Below are 7,098 nucleotides of genomic sequence, written 5' to 3' on the forward strand. Positions count from 1 at the left end.
TTCATCGAATGAGATGTTGTGTATCTCTTCTTTTGGAAGATCACCAAGGATCTCAATGCCTCCTTGGTCATTCGAGACTTTCTCATCAACTAGATGCATTGAAGCGGGTGAGTATGCTAGGTCCCTATAATACTAGTGATTACCCCATTACTATTGTAGTTGTATCCCTTATTAATATTTTTGTGCCCCTATTGCCCCCATATTGTTATTAGTGTGCCCCATAGAATCCCTCTATTGTAATTTTTGTGGTTTTATATTATTATTGATAGGTCGGCTGGGTTATATTGTGACTCCTTAGACTCCTATATATAGAAAGGAGGTTTTGTCATTTGAATCATCAAAGAATCATTCATTTGTGTAATTTAAAGGAGGTTTCCCCCTCGAAGAGGCTGAATTCTAAGGCGTTGATCTATCTTTTCTATCTTTTTGTGAGCTGGTTTCATAACATTTGGTATCAGAGCTTTGGATTCTAGGGTTTTGTTGTGCGCCATTTCTATTATCCAACCAGATTGGATAAACGAAGCAAGGGAGGAATGGAAGAATGATGAAGAAGTGTGGGCACTTATTCAAAAGTTACAAAAATATTCCAGTACATCTGATACATTTAGCTGGAAAAATGATTCGTTATGGTACAAAGATCGCTTATACCTCTGTAAGAATTCCCAACTCAAACAAAATATTCTTATGGAATTGCACACTTCTCCCTTAGGAGGGCACTCAAGATTTTTAAAAACTTACCACAGGGTTAAGAAGGAATTTTTTGGGATGGCCTTAAATCAGATATTCAAAAGTTTGTGGTTGAATTTTTGGTTTGCCAACAAAATAAAGTTGAAACAATTAAGACCCTGGGTCTATTACAACCTCTATCCATTCCAAGCCAATGTTAGGAGGAGGTTTTAATGGATTTTATCATAGGTTTACCCAAATCTGAGGGAAAGAGTGTCATCATGGTGTTAGTTGACAGACTTACCAAGTATGCACACTTTTGTGCATTATCACATCCATTTAAAGCCAGTACAGTTTCTATTTCATTTATGGAAACAATTCAAAAGCTACACGGAAACCCAAAGATTATTGTAAGTGACAGAGATCCCATTCTCACTGGAAATTTTTGGACATAATTATTTTCTTGTCTCGGTACTCAGTTAGCTCATAGCTCATCTTATCATCCCCAATCTGATGGGAAAACTGAGATAGTAAACAAATGTTTGGAAGGATATCTTCGTTGCTTTGTATCTGATAAACAGACACAATGGGGCAAATGGTTGCCTCTGGCTGAATGGTGGTATAACACTTCCTTCCATACAGCAACAAAAATGACCCCATTTATGGCACTTTATAGATATCAGCCACCATCCATCACATCATATTTAAGAGAAAATTCTAAGGTTCAAGCAGTGGAAAATCACATCGAGCATCAACAACAAGTCCTCCAACTCTTAAAGGATAACCTCATGTTAGCGCAGAATAGAATGAAACAACAAGCAGATCAACATCGCAGTGAAAGAAGTTTTGATGTAGGTGATTGGGTATTCCTACGGCTACAACCATATAAACAAATGTCCCTCATGCAAGCTAAGAAGGATAATAAATTATCACCAAAGTATTATGGTCCGTACAAGGTGTTGCAAAAGATTGGTACGATGGCATACAAATTGGAGCTTCCTGCAGCTTCTCGAGTGCACCCAGTTTTCCATGTTTCATGTTTAAAGAAGGTTATAGGCGACAAGCTCCCAGTTCAAACAATATTGCCAGAACTTGACGAGGAAGGAAAATTTATATTGGAACCGGAAGCAGTCACAGAAACAAGAACTTGACAGCTAGGAAATCGGTCAATTTTGGAGTATCTCATCAAGTGGAAGAACTTATCGGCTGAAGATTCCACATGGGAGGATGATAATTTTATATAGAAGCACCCAAAACTACTCAAGCATTGAGGACAACACTTTTTTGAAGGAGAGGGGCATGCTAGGTCCCTATAATACTAGTGATTACCCCATTACTATTGTAGTTGTATCCCTTATTAATATTGTTGTGCCCCTATTGCCCCCATATTGTTATTACTGTGCCCCATAGAATCCCTCTATTGTTATTTTTGTGGCTTTATATTATTATTGATAGGTCGGCTGGGTTATATTGTGACTCCTTAGACTCCTATATATAGAAAGGAGGTTTTGTAATTTGAATCGTCAAAGAATCATTCATTTGTGTAATGTAAAGGAGGTTTCCCCCTCAAAGAGGCTGAATTCTAAGGTGTTGATCTATCTTTTCTATCTTTTTGTGAGATGGTTTCATAACAAAGTTGACCTCTTTGTGGTGAGGCATGAGGTCGGTGTCCTGTTCCAACTCTTGTTGCTCCATGTCTACATCCAGCTGTTGAAGTGCTTGTTCTATCTCATGAGCAAAGTCTGGCCCCTGCGATGGTTCACCCTATTCACCTGATGCCAGTTGTTTCGATGAATCAACTACTTGTACAGATGCTGCTTCATCTGTTTGCACATGTTGTGCCCCCTGCTGTATCTGCTGTTGCTGTGCTTCTCTCTCCTATTCATGCAACTCTTGTTCCTTTTGGAGTTGCTCCCTTAACTCACGCAACTCGTCTACTTCTCCCATTCTCTTCTTATCCCTCTACCTTTGCGTGATTTGCTTGTTGCGCTGCTACCTCTTTGCCTCTATAGCCATAACTCCTTTCTCTACAAGTGGATCTGCTCGAAACTTGTAGCTTTGCTCCTCCTCCATGCAATCGAAAATCTTCCTCTTACCTTTGTGCGCACTAGTATGCTTGCCTTTTATATTGGTGCTGCTACTACTGGTGCTCTCCATGATGCTACTTCATGTTGCTTTGCTAACCACTCCACAACAAAGCTGACCGTTCATTGGGTCTGGAGAAACTGTAGTAATATCTCCATGGGTCCTCCTTGGCCCAATGACATGCCCCATGGATCCAGTTGAATTAAACTCTTGTGTAGTGATATTTCACAATGCAATGTGGGTCATACAGATTGTATCTTTGGAGGTCGAATGGGTACTTCTTCATGAGTTCTACTTCGATATCTGCTTGCTTGATACTCTGAATCTCATATAACCCAATCCGCACCGGAAGAGCAACCCAAGGTGCCTTATTCTTTCGATGCAATTTAGCTGTAAATCCTGCCGAGGTGTGATATGCTACTTCCTACATGAAAAATACGTCCCAGGCAAACTTCAGAAGAACATGCGTAGGCTTCTTTGCACTAAACTTTCGGATGAAAGTGCTGGACGGTGAGGCATACAAATCTGCAATGCCTATCATTGCCTCCATTGCTTCCTTTGACATGCAGGATGGATCCTGTTCAAATATAATCTTGTACACAGGGGTGAAAATATGATGGAAGAGTTGTGTGCTTACTCCTTTGAAGCTGCATTTGGACAACAACTTGAAATACATATTCACAATAGTTTCCGTCAGTGACCATGCCCACTCCAAGCTCGGGAACTCTTGTTGGGAATACACTGCATCTAAGATATAGGTGGACATGTAAATCTTTGCATGCATACCTTTGGGTGACTATTGAGCCTTCATTACTTGTTCCTTTAGCTGATGAGGCAATATGACGAACCAGTTACATGGTTTTCCTTCTCTAGCCACTTGGTCCAGTGCGATCACCCAACTCTGTGGGAAGGTTTCTGTGTTGGCTTGGCCATACAGTCGACATGCAAATATGACCAAGAATTGGTATGCCTTCCTCAATATCTTCATCTTGTAGATCTGGTTGGGTGTCAACCTGAATCGAGCTAGCTCCTTTACCCAGTTCTTCAGAATGTCTCTGGAGTTAGAACTGTTGTTGGGTAAGCTAAAAGGAGTCTTCATGATAGTCATAGGCTCTCACATCTAATACATATCATCATAATCTCGTGCCCAGAAGGCCGCCAAGCTTCGTCCCACTGGCATTGCTCAAGGTCATCGTCTCGGGATCAATGTGAGAGGGGATCCAATGTATCATGTCTGCGCATGGGAATGTAGGATATCTGCATGAAATCCGGTACAAGCCGGACTTGTGAATGTTCACACACACCTGACGACCTTCAAGGTCTTCCCCAAAAGTACCTGAAAATGTTTCATTGACCTCTTGCCACTTCAGTTTGATGTCCTTGTCTAGATACAACTTTGTATCTTCATAGATCGACAGACCAGAGGACACTCGTTTAATTGCTGCTCCAGTTGCATTTCCATCAGTGTCTTGTGATCTTGTTCTCTTGGAAGCCATTGAGATGGATTAACACCTGAAATATCTAGAGACAAGCAACATGCATGGCAAGAAATATGTTAACGAAAACCAAAGAAAATTCTGGGAAACTGATGGGAAAGATTATGCAATTTATTCTGGGAGAATGGGTGACTGGATGCCAGAACTATGCAAAAGGTAGTCTGGGATGTCTGGGAGGCAAGACTAGCTATTGGACTTGCACAATGCGTAATCCAGACTAGCTACTGGCTGCTTGCAATTCTAGCTGGGAGTGACTGTAGGCTCAGGGACTACATTGTGCAATTTTCTGGTCCAGCAGTCACTCTCCCTCAAAAATGTGTAAAACAGTCCTGGAGGATAGTGCTGGGCAGAAATGCACATTTCTGGAGAGGAAGGCAGAGCCTTCCTTCCCCATATTGCACAATGTTTTTAGTGAAGGCAGAGTCTAGGCCAAGGTTGGCCCGACTCGCCGATGGGCAACTGAAAGAAAATAAAAATGAATGCATGACAACACTAAGTGAAAGTAGAATTGATACAAAATGCATGCAAACATGAATGAAAGATTCAACAAACATATCAACATGCATGCCGGTAAAGCGATTCGTTGAATCAACGGAGGTTTGTGCAAAATAGTTTCATACATGCGACAAGAGTGAGATATCATTGAAAACTAAAACAGAGCTAGGACAAGCTAGTATACAGTAAATGACAATAAGTGTTTAAAGAAATCAAGCAAACAACACTGAAACAAGCGAATACACAAAAGGAGACAAAAATGCTAAAAAAGACAAGTTGAGGCCACTTACCTGTGAATAGTTGAGCCAGATGTGTCGAAGAGTCCTGGATGTGTTGGGGGATGTTAGAGCTCCAAGATCGATGTGAAAGAATGAGCTCTGGTGTGTTGAATAAATAAGTTTGGGCTCATGACGCGCATGCCACAAATCTAGGAAAAAGCGACACTTGGAGGAAAGTTTCTAAAACAAATTTGCATGTAACTTCCAGCTACTAAAAAGAAATCCCTGAATCATGGGATGCCTTTTGCATGTTGCCTTTTTCTATTCCGGGAAAAAGCAAGCTATGTATGCAAGTCAAGTTCCCTTGGTCCCGGGTGGAATAGTCAACCGAAATGCTCATGCATGAAGCTACTCAACTGCTTGAGAAAAATGCACATTTTTGGCTGTGAGTTGGGCTAGATTCCCAAGATATTTGAATAATTCCTGGGCATAGCAACTAACTGCTGCCTAGATTTGCACAAATTTTGCGCTGAGTAGCCCTATTGGGAAAATTGCGCAATTTTCACAAGGAGTGCTGACTGGAAAAATTACGCAATTCTAGAGCCCAGCTGGCTGCCAGACAGGATTGTGAAATTTCTGGAGGGAAGGATGGTTGCACTCCAGAAATGCGCAATTTCTTGGGGAAGCTACTCATCCTGCAATTGGACCAAGTTTGGATGAACAACCTGTGAAGGGAATGCATCAAGTTGCAATCGTCAGGCTGCCTTTATGCAAGCAAAACACTGAAGCTTGTGTACTTGGCAAAGCAAGACAAGGTGATGTGAAAGGTTGGTAGGGAGGCTCCAAAACGAGGCTAAGGAAAAATTTTGGAGGGTGGTTGTAGCCGCTATAACACCTCCTTTTCCATTACCTCCTCTTGAAGAGCCTTCTCCTTTGGGAGGTTTGGAACTTTCCCCTTGCAATCTAGCATTCCTCTCTTCATAGAGGACCTTTACCATCTATGTCATATCAAAGAAAGACTTTCTGAAGGTCTTCTCATCTTCTATCATGTTCGTAGGTTCTCCTTCATGAGACATGATCTAGGGAGTCTCAACTGCAACTCGAGGCTGAATTGGTGTTGTGGTAACCTTGCTCTCCTTCCCCTTGACCCAACTTTAGGGCTTCCAACCAGCTTCCCTTCTCCTCTTTTGAGTTTTAACCTTGTAAGCATGACATAAAATTACAAACAGTTAAATCCTTATTTCACAAAGAAAACCTAGTGCTTTTGATTTAGAATATTAGATTGCTATGCTAAGATCCTCCTCAGATTAGAAACAAAATTCTTTCATTGTGCTTAATGATTCAAGATTTTTTGCAAGTGAAATGATGAGTTTTTATGTTAATTTTATGAGAAATTTAACATAAATAAGAGATTGAACAATAACATAAACATGTATAGAACATCATCAAAATCACATTACAACAGGAACATGATAACGTAGTTCACCCCTCTTGGGCTACATCTCATTGGTCCAGCTTCCTGTTATCCTCCACAATATCCCAAGGCTGAGAAAGGAGGTCGAAGGAGGTAACCTCAAACCACTTAGGGTTCAACAGCTAGCCCTGCTAAACAGAGAGGGATCTCTCTATGAGTTCACAACCAATGATGACTAGAGTAGGAAAGATGTTAGGCTAGATATATTTAGCTCTAGGGTTTTGAATATTTTAGGGTTTTGCTGGATCATGAGTGAAAATCAAGGAACTAGGTCAGGGGATCAAAGGTTTCAACTGCAAGAGATATAAAGGAGCATGGTAGGTATTCCTTTGTGATAATTTGGGGTTTTGTTGATGTAGTGTATGGTGGAAAAGCATAGATCAAAATGAGCATGGAAAACATGAATTCATTTATCAGAAGACAAGTGACATAAACATGAAGTTCCTAACAAAACATAACTTAAAACTAAGAATTCTATTTAAAACCTCTTAGGAAAATCACTGAAAATCATAGACATGGAAAGAAGATGGATTTATCATTCATATAAAACTATAACAGAGAGAAAACATTATCACAAACTCACAACACAAGAATTCCTGAATAATAGCTGCAACTGTCCTTTGATTTTCTGTAAAAGTGATGAAGTACAAGCTCCAAGAGTTCT

The sequence above is a fragment of the Pinus tabuliformis genome, chromosome 6 (assembly GCF_031772625.1).
Source record: "Pinus tabuliformis cultivar Carrire ecotype Pingquan chromosome 6, CPIR1, whole genome shotgun sequence".
NCBI classification, from domain to species: domain Eukaryota; kingdom Viridiplantae; phylum Streptophyta; class Pinopsida; order Pinales; family Pinaceae; genus Pinus; species Pinus tabuliformis.